This window comes from Phasianus colchicus, chromosome 9, assembly GCF_987193195.1.
Source record: "Phasianus colchicus chromosome 9, bPhaCol1.hap1.1, whole genome shotgun sequence".
Taxonomy (NCBI): domain Eukaryota; kingdom Metazoa; phylum Chordata; class Aves; order Galliformes; family Phasianidae; genus Phasianus; species Phasianus colchicus.
This window is the reverse complement of record NC_143444.1, coordinates 10,544,412-10,562,683: the sequence shown is the minus strand read 5'-3', so window position 1 is coordinate 10,562,683 and position 18,272 is coordinate 10,544,412. Positions and strand designations below refer to the sequence as shown.

Below are 18,272 nucleotides of genomic sequence, written 5' to 3'. Positions count from 1 at the left end.
TCTCATGCTTTGGTTTTTGGCTTAGTGGTTCCAGCTCAAGAGGGCCTCATTGTACTTTGTATCACAACTTCATAAAGCTGCCAAACTATAACGTGTCTGTAGCACTGACAAAACCTGTGCATAGCCCTTACTGATTTCATTTTACTGTACTGAATTCCATACTGGACTCCATATTGCATTACTAAGATTTCTACAAAGCAAGTCCTCTGTAGCTTTAAATCATATTACATAGAAAGAGAATACCACCAGATGCAGATTGTATAAAATCACTTATGAATCACACATTTAGAATTAGTAATTCCTAAAAATTAACAACTTAATGTATTCTAAACAAAGCCTAGTGGATAATAAAATTATTTCACTACTACACATAAATTTGACGGGGAAAGGAATCTGAGTTACAGTACTGTTATTCAACTACTTACTTTTCAAATGCATTCAATACTTTGCTATTACTAGATCCAGCCATCTATAAAAGACAATATTCATACAAGCTGCTTTCAGAAGCTGTGTTATGCAAAAAAAAAAAAAAAGACAACTATCCACACTGCTCATAACTATCAGTTTATCAGTTCTCATGAAACACTTGATTTCTAATACTAAAAGATAAACTATATCTGCCACATTCTTAGATGGGAAGGAGTTCAAACAATAAAAACTTATATCAAATATCTTTAGTATTATTTACATATTCAGTAAACCATCAAAATATTGTGTTCCTGACTGTCAAAATATACAGAAGTCTCTGTACAGAGTGCAGTGCCATGAGAGCAATTTGCAGAACAGAGTAATAAAATACCATTTTTGAAGCAGACATCACCTTACTGGTGTCCATTAAGTTTTGGAGCTCACCAACAGCGTCCCAGATCTTATGATAAATAACTATTTTGCATAACTGACATACACAGCATTGGTAAATAAAAGAAAGAAGGATCCTGTAGATCCTGCAGTGATCATTTTGAAACTCTCAACATGATAATGTTAACAGAAGTCAAAGCCACAACAATTACTCTGGGACTACTCTTAGAAGGGCCCTGTTTTCTCCATGGTAGACCCACCTCCTATTGGAGCCAACTCTCACGCTGTGTCAGACGCATGATATTTTCTTCAGTTGCACTAAGCAAATTAAATAGCATCAAAATCTCTTGTCCTAACCTGAATATCTTCAAGTACAAAATTAGGTCTAATTTTGATCTTGTGTGTACTTTAACAGATTATTGATTCCAGTAGGAAAAACACACTTGCATCCAAAACATAATATACCTTCCAGCATACCGGTTTAATCTTCAGCAGAAGCAGAAAATTTGTTACTGTCATTAGAGCTACGCTGAATTTCTACACCTGAAAATCCTAGTTTTAGGCTTCAACACCCAGTGTTTCAAAAACTACATGTTCTTATCATGGTGTTGATTCCCAAATCTTTACTACAGGTGGTTTTGAAGTAGTTATAGGAGATAAGAGTTGCAGGCAAACAAATTTACTTCTATAAATCAATCACCCTGCATGGATTTTTTTATGATTACATTAAACACTATTAAATAAGGAAATTTAATTCCATTTCACTTCATTGGCATTTTTCATATCTCAAGAAAAGCTATAGAGGAATAAGACAGTCTATTTATACATAATGGATATCACAAATAGACTGCAATTAATCAAAAGCTCTTCAAATTATTTTGAGTCATCCTTCAAATTAAGAATAGAAATCAATAACAGGAAATACATGCACTGAACTATTTCAGAAATCAAGAAGATAATTACAGAAAGCTTTGGCACCTCACAAAATAAATAATCATGAGCTGAGCTTTCCAGACTAAATCTCTATGCTGTGAGGTTTGTTATCAATTAGCTATTTTTTAATTTATGTTTAACTATTCAAAAGTCCTTCTAAATAATCCAAGTCTAAAGTCAATAGGTGTTACAGTACCTAATTACATAAAATGTAGGGATTTTTACACTATGCTGCATACAAAAACTCTTCCTCTTTTTTTTTCTTGATTTTTTCACATATTTTTTCAGTTGTTCTGAGTTTGGATTGAGTGGAACGGAGAAGCTCCACAAATTCCTCGTAAGTAAAAAAGAACTGTTTCACTATTATATGAAAGATGTGGTTTTGAACTGCAGTATTAAGATTCAGATCTGCAATTCCTCTCATTCTTTTCAGCTAAGAGGATTTTGACTAAAACTTTGTTTCTTTGCAAATGCCAGAAAATAAATAATCACTTATTAATACTGAAAGAGGAAGTCTTTCTTCTGTTGACTTCTGAAGTTTAATCTCATAACTAAACGTAAAATACTCACTTCAGTAGCTTTGTTTTTAAACATTCAATTAAAAGCGCAATATATAATAAGCTGTTAGTTTTTCTCCTTCCTGTTCTCATCTGTTTCAATATCTTGTGGGTTGTACAAAACAGTTTGAGCCCTATGGTTTTAGGATTGTATAGTAACTGATTTACTGTACTGATCTAAACTCAAAAAGTGAACAGCAGAATCCTAGAAGTAGTGGCGAAAGGGAGAAGTGAATGAGACTTGTCCTGTGAGCAAGTTCACATCAGTCAGTAGCAAACCAGCCAAGTATTTACTGAGGTTGTGTATGCTTCATCTTTCCAGATCAACTGTCTGCCTATATTATTATCCAAAAAAAGGAAACAATCAGGAAACACTGATGACAATACTTAACAGGTAACAGGAAGAAATGGAACATGACACAATGAAGAGTGACAAATATTATGCTGCTGCAGGCATAAGGGAGGTGCAAATCCAAATCACTTATTCCCTCCCTCCTCCCCCCAAGTCATATTTGCCTTGTTTATGTAAACAAGGCAAGGATCACTGAGGTTTACAAATAGCTGCGGTTCTAGACAGATCATTTACATCAAGGACTTCCCACTTGAATCTCACTATGATATTAAGTCAATTTCTGTAATATTATAAATAGGAAAAAAAAAGTCAGAAAACATCAAATTTCCATCACAAATTTTGAGGTATAAGCAATTAACGGGAGCCCCAATTCATTCACCTTGTAAATGAAGTCCAAAGATCGAAAAAGATGACCAAGATTGTTAAATACTAAGTTTCATAATTTAGCCAGAGCTTTCTTAGCCAGAACTTACTTAGGTTAGTGAAAGTAACGTGACAAGACTTGCCTACAGAACTACATTTTGCGAAGTGTAAGATTTGCATCAGCATCCTCAATAGTAACTTCCCTTTTACTTCTCTTTCAAATATTAACAACAGGTACAAAGACAATACAGCAAGGTCATACTAAATGTTTCATACTCAGCAGCTCAAGCCCAAGTCTGCAGTCAAATCATTCTAAGATGCACACTACCCATAGCAGAACAATTCAACAACTTAGACGGTACCCGAAGAAGTTCTTCAAACATCTGTCTGCCACATAGATCAGAGATAAAAATCTTTATTATTATTCACAGCATTATTAGGAGATAAGTTTCCTCAAAGGTATCTTCTCAAATTGAAGTTGGAAAAAAAAAAGGCAAAAAAAAGCTACAGAATATTAAAGAAAAATAAGGAGAAATTACGTGAAATACAATTAAAGTCATTTCCGAGTTAAACTGAGAAAAAGCATAGTAGTTACACAGCAGCATCACTATCATCAGTGTTAACTCTCAAGCAGTCAGCATGATACATAACACAAAACTGATCTATTTATAAAGCATTAAAAGTTATTAAGAGAACAGTTCTTCCAATTTATACATATATATATACACACCTTCCTAAGCAACTATCTTCCTGTAAGAGGAATTTTCTGTGCATTCTCCATATGAAAAGCAGTTCTTCAAGAAATTAATAATTCGTAATTTTTTCAGTGCCATATTCTGAAAATCACTACATTTCAGGATTCATAGCATGCTATTCTGTCCTCTGATAGGATTTTGGCTTTGTACAGGGAGCACCCAGGCATGATTTTTGCCTGCTAGAATGCTCTGGTTGAAATCTTGATCTCATTGTTCAATGGCAAAACTCCCAGTAACTTCAGAGATGCCAAGACTTCATGGCTCAGACTGAGCCCTGTGCCTTGCAATTTATGCATGTGAAGAAGAGAATCAAATACTAGAAGAATAAATTTATCTTCCTAATTAGTTATGAAGTTCTTTTCTTTGTTAAGTTGTTCCTTTAAAAAAGGGATGGGGTGTTTTGAATTAAAAAGTACCACAATGTGTTCAAGCAATTTTTTATCCTGTGGAAGTAAAAGGGAGAAACATGAAGGCTGCTCTGAATGTAATCCCTCCTCTTTTATTATTTTGGCCCACGATGGCAAGAGTTGGCAATAGAGGCTGAATCTTCCTGCAAATATTCTGCCACAGTTTGTTGCTGTGTGAGAAATGGCAGCAGAGGGGCAGACCGACAGAATGGGACCGGACATTCCAGTGAGTATGAAGCAAAGGTGTGTCACAGAATTCCTCCATGCAGCATAAATCGCACCTATTGACATTCACTAATGTCTGCTGAACATTTTATGGATACCAAACAGCAGCTGTGAAGTGATGGGTGGTGCGTTTTAGCAGTGCCAACAGTGTGTTACCTCTGCTGGTGCAAATTTAGAAGCAAGTGGTGAACTTGCTTTGCTTTCATTTACTACTTTCACTGGTGAAAACGCACAGCTAATGGCAGTGACTGTGTTGAAAAAGAGTGTTTTGCAGCTAAGAATTCACTCTAATAGTTTTACTGTGTTCTTTGCATCCGTTGTAGTTTCCAGGGAAATAAATAGGAGCCATTGCTTTTGGAGATTTAACAGCTCTTTCACATTCAGCTGGTAAACCTCTGAGTTTCTATTTTAGAAGAGTGTATACTTGAGCATACATTTAACTAGCTTTGTAAGCATTAGACTTACCTTTCCAATATTGCTGATTCTGAAGACAGCACAGAATTCTTACATGCAAAAATGAAGTCGAGCCAGAAAAACATCAAATAGGTATGCAAAGGAACACGTTGGGGAGCTTGGAAAGCTTTCATTACAAGTTTGAGCTATACTTGGCTCAGACAAACATTTTGGCACAAACATCAGCACTCTGTTAGTCTTTATGCTTGTGATATACTCACAATTTCTTCAAAGGATGAAAAAGGTAGTTTATTTCTCATTTACCAGATCCCTTAAGCTAGTTAAATACCTATAATATGTGCTTACTGAAATCCAGTTTTGAATTTTTTTAAGGATAAAATTAATAGGATTCACAAGATAATCCATCCTGTTCATCTATACACAGCAAATGAACACTTCTTTTTTCTACCTAAATACAAATAGTTCAGTTGATTTGCTTCTGAGATCTGCACACTGAGTCATAATCAGCTGAAATGTAGGATCACCAATGCAGAGTAGACACTATTTATCTAACTGAGTAACATTATGACTACTATTTACATTTGTATTGTCTCAAAAATTCCTCACCATGGAGCAGAATATAACCTAGTCATCACCTTTTAGAAAGTAATAAGGGTCTCAAATGGGAAGACTGCTACTAGCTTACGTGTAAGCTGCGCGTGCAAACAACATCAACAGTCACCTTCCAGTTTGCTGCTTAAGAACCAGACTTGCTATATATATTAGTGAGCCCAGAACTCAGTCTAGCCTCCAAATTTATTCTAAGAAGTCAGCTGGAGACTTAGAGTCTTTCATCTTGATTATAATGAATAGTATCTAATTTCTTAAGTAGAGAGCCAACTGTGAGCCAAACTTTTGGTGTAACGAAACTATTTAAGTAATGGAAAGATGAAAAAACTTGTGATTTCAGATCACAGCTGCACACAGCACAAAATGTTTCCTTTCTCAACCATTTAGCATTAATTATATTATCACAAAGTATAAATCATATTTAGGTGAATACACTGGCAGCCAACTGCAGCATTAAGATTGGCCTTTCTGCTGGCTTGCCAAAGAACAGCTTGAGCCTTGTCTTCCCCCTCACATAAAAGGTCACTACTCTTTTCAGTACACCTTTTCTTTGCCTTCCTCTAAACTGGGTCAAGACATTTCCAAACAAAACTTGTGCTATAGTTCAGATCATGTATTTTCAATGGTTAAAGTATGGTTAGTAGGAATGCTGTAAGCTCTTTCCAGCTCTCCAAACATAGACTTTTGCAGTAAAAAAAAAAAAAAAATCTTGAGAAAATCCTCTAAACCAAAGCATAACTGAAACTAAGTGAAGAGCATACACCTATTTTGACCTGCTCTTCACATTTCTCACATTTGTCTCTTACAGTCTAAACAGCTTCAACTACTTATTCTCAAGTTTCAAATAAAAAGATATAGATCTCTAGAAAAAAAACAAAGAGACTGTTAAATAGGCTGACTGAAACTAAGCATTTCACAACCATGAAAATCATATAACTCTGTCATCTTCCATAATGGTCTCTTATCACAGTCAGCACCAGAAAAGATGCATGAGATTTCTACTTCAGATGCGTGAGCCTGACAGAGAGCTAGCAGAGATCTAAGCAGGAAGCACAGTCCCAGAGCACTGGCGTTGTAAATGAGATGGGTTTTGAAAGTGAGCCAATTGGCAGTTCGATATTCCAATGATACAACAGACAGAAAGAATTGTGTAATCAGAGCCTTTCTCTGGGAATGAAAATTGGTAAGCTAACCTATGCTCATCGTAACTGTCCAATTGTCCAATAAAATTATTTATTGCCAAGACCTATAAACTCAATAAAAGACCTTTTACAGGATTTCTCATTTTTTTCAATGTAGACTACACAATGACAGGATAAGCAACTCAACTCTGTAGCTAATAAGTGTACCTTGCATATAAATCAACAGCAGATATTAATTACCTGGCAGTAAGATTTGGAGCTTTTACATTATCTGCAGCTTTGGCATTTTTAAAGAGCTTTGTCCATATGAGCATCAGAAAATTAAAATCAAGCAATTGCTTTCTCCCTCATTGACATTACCAAGGAGCAACAAAATTCTCACATTTTTATTGCTGAGAATGAGATCCTCGGTCCTACAAGTTTTTCCTTGAAGCTCTCTCGGAAAAGAATCTCTCTTTCTCTTGCTTATCAGTGTAAATATGCACAACATATTTACTTGTATGGTAGTTATTTATTTATATTATATTTACACATTACTTATTTACTTACAGCTATCCTGAGGCTATGGATCGTGGAGACAAAGACTTTCCAGAAAACGGACTAACATGAATCCTGATCAAATTTTGCGATTACCTCCTTCCCCATCATAACTGCTAAGCTTTTGTAAAAATAAATAAATAAATAAATAAAATCTGTGGCTCTACAGACATCTATTTTTTTCTCCCTGCTACGTCTCATCAGGTATAGTTATAAATGATGCATTTGAGTTTTGGATAGATAAATAAATAAATAAAACTCAATATGACTCACATGTAGACTTCAGCCAAAAGTGTCTTGAGAGGTTACTGTTGCCATTTGTGTTCAGCTCCTTCACTTTGTGACTAGAGCAAACTTCATACAAATATGTTTTTTTTTCTTGTGAATAGCATCTTCTAAAGCTGCATCTCTCCATACCTATAAAAAATGGATGCAGTTAATAAAGACTGGAAGGATAAAATATGTATTTTCTGCTTGCTCCTGTTAAGTTGGAATTCTTCTTGTTTGTTGGTTTTTCTGTTTTGTTTTTACTCATTTTGTTAGCCACAGATAAATCAGCATGAACAGATTATTCCCATGAAGGTCAGGCAAACAAGCCTAATGTCTGCACATTACAGGTTGTTTTTTTTCCAAGTTGTAAGTAAGATAGGTAGTAGTGTAATGGAGGCTAAAATGCAGTGCTATTTTATTTTCAGTTCTACTTTGTTCTTGAGTGTTCTCATTCTACTTCTGTTCAAGATCACATCTTTTTTCTAGGCTCATTTTTCTGTTAGAAGCAGTAAGATCAGTATTAAATAATAAATCTGCAGATAACTAGACGGAAGGTTTCTGTAGCCTGCATAGAAATCAGATCCCGCAGAATGATTTTGCATTATTTTGCAAATTAGAAGTAAAAATAATATTCCCAGCATATTTATACTAGAAAACTATTTCGTTTGCAGAACTGTTAGAATAAAATATATTTCTGATGTTGCCTTTTTTGTATATGTATCACTAAGTTTTTACAACCAAGAAATTAGAACCATCACTCAAGAAGTCAAAAGGAAAAATGTGAAGAAAAACATGTAGACTGCCTGTCACAAACATAATTATTTTCCGTACATTAAATTATGATACATATGAGCAGATTTGACAGCAATATGAAATCATGCCTAAGAAAACAGGTAACATTTTTCAGAACAGCCAGCTAATAAAAATTTACTTATTTCAGTCCACAAACTGAGGCCTTTGAAAGTCTCTATCAAATACAGCCATAGGAATAATTTTCTGGATGTTCAGTGAGCATCAGCTTAACAAGGGCATAAGAAATGACTGCAGAATGTTGCGTTTTCAGTTGTGTTTACGTACTCGCAATAGGACATACACATCTCCCTTACCTATAATATCCAATCCAAACTTGAATTTACCACGTGTAAGAGATTATTATTTTGCATCATCATTGTCTCAAAGCTTGCTGAGGACAGAGACGAACAAGTTCAGGCAAGTCCTGGTCAGGGTTGAGAGATCTTCTGTCTGGAGAAGTTTGATGGACAAGGCCTGGGCAAGGATTGCGAAATCTTTTGTCTGAGGGTCACAGGTGGACGAGGCCAGGGGGCAACGAGAGAGAGATAAGCTGCAGCTTAATAGCTGTGAAGCGGTCTTTTGTGTGGGCTTATCTCAAGGAAGATGGCCATCTCAGGAAGCACTCTCAGGACTCCTGCTCAAGCGCCCAGGGATGTCACGTAAGCAGGTGAAGAAGTAGGATAAAAGAGGAATCGAAAACCATGAGGATAGGTTTTCTGCCATCAGATTCCTCACTACGGAATGCCTGCATGCTGATGGACTCTCCTGGGCCTGCTGAGTCCTGCTGCTTCCCCCCGGCTTAGCTCTGCGACTGCCTCCTGCTACCTGTTGCTGCCCAAGCCCGGCCACGCTGCTGCTCTCCCCCCTGCTGCTTCTGCCTCAGACCTTCGGAACGTCGTGCAGCGGGACCGCTGCTGGATCCTGGTGGTGACTATCCCTGCTTTACAGCATTCTTGCTTTTTTTCCTGTCTTTTCTATCGCCCTCCTTCCCTTCCCCGTCTCCCTAATTAGGACTTATAATAAACTGGTTGGACTAACATATGAACTGTTGTTTCCTAATCTCACACCAGGTATACGGATATTAAAAGAACCTCGTCGCCCTCCTATAAATCGGAGCGAGACACCACAACTGATATTAAGTGTAAACCTCTGAATGATGCTACCTCACAGACACAGAAGGGGCAGAGATAGTCTAACACTTGTCTCTGGTTTTGTGTTTCCAAGCTTTGGTCTTATTTGCACATAGCTAAATCTAAATGAACATTAAAAAAAAATAAGCACTCAATTTTGATTCAGGATTAGAAAATTGCTCAGTTCTGCAACCCTTACTCATTTGAAAAATCCTATTCCAATTACTTCCATCCATACTGAGTGATACAGAAGAACAATTTCAACAATTTCGCTTCATACATCTGAAAGAACTGTACTGCTTGATACTAACGGCACATACACTGAAGTTAAAGAAAGGAAAAAATGAAAGGAAAAAGTACAGGACAAGTAAGGGGGGCAACATTTGCATTATTTCTGCAATCTAAGCACCTTGCTTTGGATATCTTTAATAATGCAGACGAGTTAAATAAAATCATCCAAGGGAATTTCTCTCTGCTTTATTGTACAATCAAGGTTTTTCTAAGTCTATGCTAATATTGCACAATACCTTAAGTTGTCGACCTGCCATCGGGAAATTAAAAAATATTATATCTGAAAGGCATTTTAAAGAATTTATTTAAAATTCCTAAGTATTGTTAGAGAATAGGTGAAACAGACTACAAAACCCTATTTTCGAAGACAGCAGTATTTGGTTTACATGAGAAATACCACCACAAACTCATTCACTCTGAAGTCACTTAATACTCCCCTGAGAAGCTCCTCCTTCCCAGTGAAAATGATTATTTTCATTTATTTTATGTTTACTTTACACTCCAGGCAATTGCCATTCCATATCTGAGCCATCCCAGTACAATCTCTAGCTTTTCACCTCATGCCCTTATCTCCTCCTTTGGTGCTTCATGCCAGGAACAAACGTGGAACAGAGGTAAAACTGCTTTCAGATCATTCCTTTCATCAACTAAATATAAGAAGAAAACAGCATAGGGTGTAAACAGCATTCTATGAAATGGAAAAAAAAAAACCCTTCAAACTACTCCAAGCTCATTTCTTGCTCCTACCTGATTTTTATTTTTTTTTCTTAAATCAAAGCAGCAAGGAAGATCTCTATATATACTGAAAATAAATTAAAAAAAAACCTTGCCAAAACCAATGCATTCAGATTAAAAATACTGTGTTAAAATTCAGTGTACCACAAACACGATGATAACGTGATGAATAATCACCCTAAAATATCAAATATTAAAAATCAACTAAAACGCAGAAATGTGATCTATACTTCTGACATTAAAAATGCACCCTCTTTCACTATTTTATGTTTTAAGAGTCTTGATTCTTCTTTGGAAAATGCTGCATACTTAGATATCTAAATGAGTGACTGCAGATGCACATAAGGACAACGTGCTGCATTGAAAGCATATGAAAACATGCATTTTCTCACAATTTAATTAACCAGAAGCACTTCAATGACTAAGCTATTATGTTAATATTATGTGAGCATGCCAATTAATAACTGGACTTATCAGAGCATGAAAGCATGGGTACAGTCACTGACTGTTCAGTTAATGGACAAAACCTACAACACTTGAAACCCTTTTAAACCAGAGACGTGAATGTTTCTTTCATAACATTAAAGCATCAGCTAATATTCCATGTCATTTCCAACAGAAAATTGAATGCATTTCTTTGAAAAGCTGAAAAATACAGCAATTCCAGAGTTATTTTCAAGTCAGGTATACCCAGCATTCCTCACTGTAGGTTATTCTGCAACTGATGGACTTCAACTGTTTTGAGTAAATCCCACTTAACATTTATTGCTTATTTTGGCATTTAAGAAAATTACCAAGTCTGAGAACCTCCTAAAAAGACAGCACTTCTTGCTTCAGGAAAATTGTGGAAAGCCTTTTGATTTTCTTCCTAGAAATGTCCCTAAGATCTCCATTACAACATATAAGAACACCACTTCTGTGCCTGCATCACAGAAAACAGATCAAATTCAAGCAGTCGTGGATTTGTGGGTGGCAAATCACTCAGCTTGGGAACACACATTTCTCAGCTGTTTCATCAGTTGGTAAAAGAGAAATCAGAGAAAAAGCAGAGACCAAGAGATAAGTAAGATGTTCACATACATAACCAAAAGGCTGCAGCTACTTTCCTAATCACTTTAACAGAGTTTGAGGAGATTTCTATGTCAACCAATGAAGAAAGAGGTAGTTTCAACTGTTTTAGATTCATTAGAAAGGGAAATGAGAAAGGATGAATGACAGCAACTGAAGGACAAAACATACTCAGGTCATAACATTTACCAGTCTTAATTCTGGGCAAAAAAAAATATAGAGTACATATAATACAGACACAGTGCAACAAAACATAAAAATACTGATAATCAATATAAAACTAACCTCTTAATAGCTTAAATGCAGGAGATGGAGCAGAGAATATCTTTGCAAACGAGGAAAGTGTAGTTAACCCTCAGTACTCCAATTCCTTTCACACAGTTAATAGCAGCTACATGCAGCAGCCCACAACCATCTCTGCAGAAGACATACAGAGATGGTAACTGTCTCACACATCCACAGCCAGACAGAGTAAAAGGTTTAACAAGTTCGCTGCAGCTTGTATTTCCTCACAGTTACATAGAAGATAGGGCTTTTGTTTGGCTGGTTTGGGTTGGTTTTGGTTTGTTTGTTTATTTAGTTGTTTAGGTTTCTTGTGCTTGTTTTGCTGTTTTTTTGTTTATAAAAACGGCAACATATAAAAAGAAAACAGACATTCACAGCAGGACAAAAGTATTCATTCCACTTTTCTCGTATCTCAGCTAAGTAAACTTCTGCTCATTTGATGTTGGTATTCTCAGAACTTTCCTTCCTAAAACAAAAAACAGGCAAGCACTGGTGATGAGCATGTTCAACCTTCCCTTCTTCTCTTCCTGGAAACACTGCTTCTAAGAATAACACAGCTTAGAGCAGCAAGGTCTTGATTAAGAAAATCACAATTTGGGTGTACACAAACGACAGAAGTACTTTCTTAGCTATATAACAACTTGAACACTGAAGTACTTCATTTTCTTTCAGGTTATATTATCCCACAGGCTTTATGGAGCTTCTGGGATCTCATGAACAGTTTTCTTACAAAACATTTTCTTTTTCATAAACAAACTAAGCAGGATTTACTGTTCAACATCCTGTAAACAGATAACCAGCATCTTGAATAAATTTGTTTCATGTAATCACTGGGCAAGTTCCCTTATCTACCTCAATTTCCCTTACTTTGGATCAATTAAGAATAGGGATTATAAAATTATTTCTGCACTGGCACCCTGTCTAAAAGGCATGCAGACTAACAAAGGACAGCTGAGAAGGATATTCAGCAACTGATCCTTTATTTTTTCAAATCCTATTTTTTCTCATTCATTTAAAAGCCATTTTTTGCTGCAACTTCATCCATCACCAAGGAACAGTTAGTAGACAAGCTAAAGCACGAGTGAAAGGAATGATTAGAAAGGTACTACAATGCTCTTCTGGGTTTAAGGTTTCCAGCACAACAGTTAACTACATTAACTCCCATGAACGGCACTGCATTATCTGTCAGTTTACACACATTTACACAGTGGTACTGGTAACGAAATTCTCAAGCTTTAACTTCTATTTGGAGCACATATACTTTTCATTATCAACATTGAAAATATGATCATTATTGCCTAGAGGATATTAAACTGAAATTCTTTTTTTTACTCAAGAACCTAAACTTTTCTTGCTCACTTCGTTAGAAGTTCTCCAACCAAAACTCACATCAATTGAAGAAAAAAAAAAAAAAAGGATGAAAACAGGATTTGATAACATTAATTCATCAGCAAGTCTGTTAGTTTTCAATAGGACTCATTACAATACCTTAACCTGTATGAGACAACTGAGAAGATCAAAATATGGGACCGTGGCATCAACCTGTGAAATTATGCTGAGTTCCTGGCCATAAACCCATAAACAACCATATGAGGACACCCCACTATCCCATTCTTTTAAAACACTGAACATCATTTCTCACTTCTGATTCGTGTTCTCCACCTCCTCCTTTTCCTGGAGCTCAATTTTAACACCTCAAAACAGAGAAGTTACAAGTGCCATAGTGACCACAAGAGTCCATTTACCATGACTTCATTTTCACAGAATGAACAAAGCTTTACGTCATTCTTTTCCTTTTGAGAGGAAAGAGATATGCATGACAACTCTATACTGATATTCAGTTCATTTGTAAGAAAAATCTTGCAAATTTATATGATGCAGCCTGTAGATGAGAAGACTTTTTTTTTTTTTGCTGCAGCACTGAAGTTCCTCTAGTTATCAACTTTAGTAGGTGTGTTAGGTGATATGAATAGAAAGTTCCCTGATCTAAAAAATACTTAGGTCAATATCTTCGACACAGATGAACACCTCATACACACACCAAGTCATCCATTTACAACTTTCACTCAGCGTCAGCTTGACAGATTATTCTAAATACAAAGCATGTAAATCAGTTGGAATTGAGATGTGCAGATATGGTCAATATTGTCATGGAGATACTTGGACTACTACTGCATATATATCTGAGGAACCAATTGTAATAAGCTTCTGCCCTCTCTAACTGGCAAACAAATCTTTGCTTTTCCCCAAAACGGAAATGCACTTAAATCAGTTTCTAACACTCTTATATTGATTTTAGGATATGTACTATGCATTCCCATAACAAATTTGTCTTCCAAGAAAAGGCATTCACAATTTATTTCAATTTCATTATGATAAAGATGATTATATACCTATATATGCACACACTAACACAGAAACGCGCATATAATGTATATAGAGGCAGTTATTTATATACTCTTCCACATTATCTTCTTACAGGCAGATCTTGAACCACAATGATCCAAACTAACAGCTACTTCAGCACAAACCCCAGTATATCAGCCTAAAGTACTCTGTGAAATACAAACACTGCCATAGTTCACAGTCAAAAAACAGCAAATAAAAATAAAAAGGCTCAGCAAAACGCTGTTAAAACTTATCAGGACTGCAATTAGAGTCAAAGAACTGCAATACTTTTAGTTAGCCCCTCTAGCTAAGAGAAAGAAGTTCACAAATTTTATTGAAGTTATATTTTCTGAATTTCATGCTGTTTTCATTCTCTCCTTTATCAGAAGTAAACAACTTGTTTGTAGCTACTTAAAAGGAAGACCAATAAAGGAATATGGCTAGATGAGAATAAATATAAATGATTTAACAGAAATAAAATAGTAAAAAAACAATATGCAATTACAAATCTTTAAAAAAAAAAAAAAAAATTAAGTGATCACTATTCTCTATTGGGCATAATATTTGAATACATTTCACATAGCTCTGTGCATGGTATAGCGACATCTCATTTCTGCTCTTCTTGCCATAATGTCTGACTGTAGGGAAGTTACTTACTTGACTGTTCCTTCCTGCTTGCCTCTGGAAGAGAGTGCTCAGGAGTATTTACTGGCAGAAGATCTGGCCTATAACTAAACAGCTCCAGCTTGGTATGGGAAAACTGGGGAATGATACCATCATGTCCTGTGAAAAACAGGATGCAGGTGGGCATCCCTGCTCCCTCTTATCTGCTGGCACGGCCCAGAAGATGGGAACTAAGGAGTTTCTGCTGAGATCCCAGAGCTAGAAGATGCCACTCCAAAGAGAGCTGACTCTACCACTTTGGACTTATAAATAAGTTGGTACTACCATTTAAAAGTGGCCATCATCACCGTGGTCACCATCGTCATCAATAGAACAACAATGCCTGATGACCCACCACTACTGAAGATCAATGACTGAACAACGAATCATGCTGGATCCATAGTGGTGACAATCTCCCTCTCGCTTCCTCTTTGTTTCTTCTTTCCTATCTTTTTTTTTTTTTTTTTTTTTTTAATCACCCTCCTTCCCTTTACCATCACCTAATTTATAATAGTGTCCATCCTCCCTTTCCCCATCTCCCTGATTGAGATCTCTAATAAACTGGTTGGACCAACATTTGAACCGTTGTTTCTTAATCTCACGCCGGGTATACATATATTAAAAAGAACTTCTTTTCCCTCCTATAAATCGGAGCAAGACAGATCGCCAGATTCCTTGGAGAAACCAGCTCTGCTCAGGCAGATGTAACTGCTTCTTAAAATGTTGAGAATGGAATAAACCTATAAAGGACAATAATAGGTCAAAGTAAGTGTAAAAGGAAACAACAAGAGTAGCTGTCTTGACATTTGACAGCAAGAAAACTGAATGGTATCTTCAGGTACCTGCATAGATATCTAGATGACTTGATATTTAAATATAATGGAACAATTCTTCTGCATGTTTAGGGTATTCTGATTCATAAATTCCTTTTAAGAAACACAGCTCCATAATAATAATTTCCTTTAAATAATATGTTATAGGAGAATAACAAGCCATCTTCCTTTTTTCCTCTGGAAATTAATGATTTTCACATTGTTTCATAGTCTGACCTTGTTTACAATTCTATTCTGTTCTGTTTGCATCCAGTTAAGCTTCGCCAATATAAAGTAGTAATTAATGCAGTAAGATATAATTCACATTTTCAGTGTACCTCTAGATGATATAATCTCACATTAGAAATACGTGATTTAAATAATTTTAAATATTGGCTATATTCTACTGCTATTGAGAACACTACCAAGCTAGTGGAAGCTACAGTATATTACTTAAGTACCAATCCAATACAGTAAAATAGCAAGTGAACAAAATTAAGCAGTTCATGATTAAATGAGTATGTCAAAGGCTACTTATTCAAAACATGAAAATATATAAAGGTATAAAAACATCTGCAAAAGATGAAGTCACTTCAGAGGTTCATTAGCAGAAAATTTAATGTGAATATTTTACACTGTTATGGTTATACTATTCAAGTCACACACACACACTTCAAAGATCTCATGTAACAATGCATTTTTTTCAAGAGGTTCCCACTTTTAATTTTCACAAAGAACAGGCACAACCCAATTCACACTTAGGTGATGCATCAGCACTCCAAACCTCCCTTCTCTTTGTCATTTTTCATTCCCCCATCTTCCCTGCTGCATATTTGTCTCTTAACCTCACAGGAATAGCACTTTACACTCAATCTTCTTTGAATTCGTATGCCTTGATCTTGAGCAACCAGAGACAGTCATAGTACCCCATGACATTCTCACCAACTCTTTATACAATTGCACTTCTTTCTTTGTGAAAGTACCCCGGCTGAATAGATAATAAACTTCTGTCTCAGTCATCTTATGATCTGTTAAAACACTTTCTCCTTCCCTTCTTATTCCCTATTCAAAACATTTCAGCTATCAGTAGGAATTTGGTTACTAGTTTCAAGAGCATAAACTTCCATTTGTGGATTAAACAATGGTATTTTGACATTTCAAGGACATCCAATTAAAATCCAATAAAAAACAAATATCATTAGGCTTTTTTTTTTTTTTTTTTTTAGGAGAGGAGGAAAAGGAAGAGATTTCAGGGGAAGGATGCCCAGTCAGTGCCAAAAAAGGCACAGGGGACCCAAAATTTACATGTTCTTCTTATTATGCAAGTTTAATTGTTCACTGTAGAACAAAGGAAGTAAAATAAAGGACTGAAGCCTGCTTATAGCACTTAGAGAAGGGAAACATTACACAGTGTCAATAGCAATTAAAAACAAAACTGAGCAACACCACTTCAAAAATCAGGTTCTTCTCATAAGAACACTAACAATCTGAATTTTACACACAATCACATTAGGTTTCAGAACATTTTCTGAAAACAACTTAATGTACAGTCATTACTGCAGCACTGTTCCACTGGAGCTGCTGAATGCAATGTGGACTGACACATCCGTGACAGGAGGCTCTAGCACTCAAAGAAGCAAATGACAATCCACACACTCTCTAGGACCAAAATAGAACAATACTGAAAAAAAGTTGCTGAAGATCACATCCATTCTCTTGCTCAAATATTTGCGTGATGCTCTTCTCAAGATTCTTAAAACACAATCTTGTTTCCATAGCAAAATTATTCAGATGGCTGTAATCTAACACCAAAGGCCATGTGCTTAAAGAAGTGAGATGTTTGGAACTAGAATTTTAGGGATTTCAATCACTTTTCTGTAAACTTCAAAATAAAATAGCCTAGCAGTATGAACAAGAAACATCATGAATTTTGAACAGCAATTTGCGGTAGCTAAATTAAGCTTCCAGCTCTCAGCAGAAGATTCACGATTTTGGTTCTGTGGCCAAATCTGAAATTCAGAATACACAAACTGGAATTGAAATAGCAAGCAGCAGAACAGAAAAAGTTTGGGGCATTTTCTACTTAATTCAAATTCACAGCTATTTTTGGAGGCCTTTTTCTTGCCAGTTTATGGATAAAATGAAGTTATTCAAACCGTTTTTGTCGAGGGGAGCCCATCTAGATTAGAACCCAAGGCACACTCGAAGAAAACTTGCCTCTTGAAGCTGGCCTGTAATATGGCGTTTGTATGTTTTTTTCCTCTCATTTTCAATGCTTCAAATAATAATAATAAAAAGTAAATACCCAAGCACTTCTCATCTGTTATATTTAAAAACGTTTCACATTTACCTGCCCTGTGTTATGGGGCTTGCTATCAAGGCCTCAGAACATTTTAAACAACACGCTATCCCTTAAGCCTGTAAAGTAAGACAAAAACCTTATAAAGATTGTAATCTACCATCTCTTCATTTGATCCATCATGCTGAATACTTCAGACCAGTGAATACTTCACTAGCTCTTCTGCTTTTCCACATCAAATCCAAGGGATTCTTTAGTGAATCACTGAACAGAAACAAGGAGCTCTGCCACAACCACACCTGACCAAGAGGAATCTATTTTTGAGTACACTGAATAATAGAAAGTACTTTCAAGGTCAAACCAGAAGTGAGGAAAAAAGAGAGGATATCAGAACTTTTCACAGATATAGGTCACACACTTATACAATGACTTCTCTGAGTATAACTA

The 18,272-nt window shown here is 35.9% G+C and overlaps 1 long non-coding RNA gene across 1 annotated transcript in view; it reads right to left on the bottom strand.

Annotated features, from left to right (window-relative positions):
- Positions 1-18,272, bottom strand: part of LOC149916815 (uncharacterized) — a 113,990-nt gene that overhangs the window by 55,444 nt on the left and 40,274 nt on the right. The window contains exon 2 of the long non-coding RNA XR_016468947.1: positions 7,366-7,509. This is a non-coding gene — a long non-coding RNA (uncharacterized LOC149916815). The remainder of the gene's footprint in view (positions 1-7,365; positions 7,510-18,272) is intronic.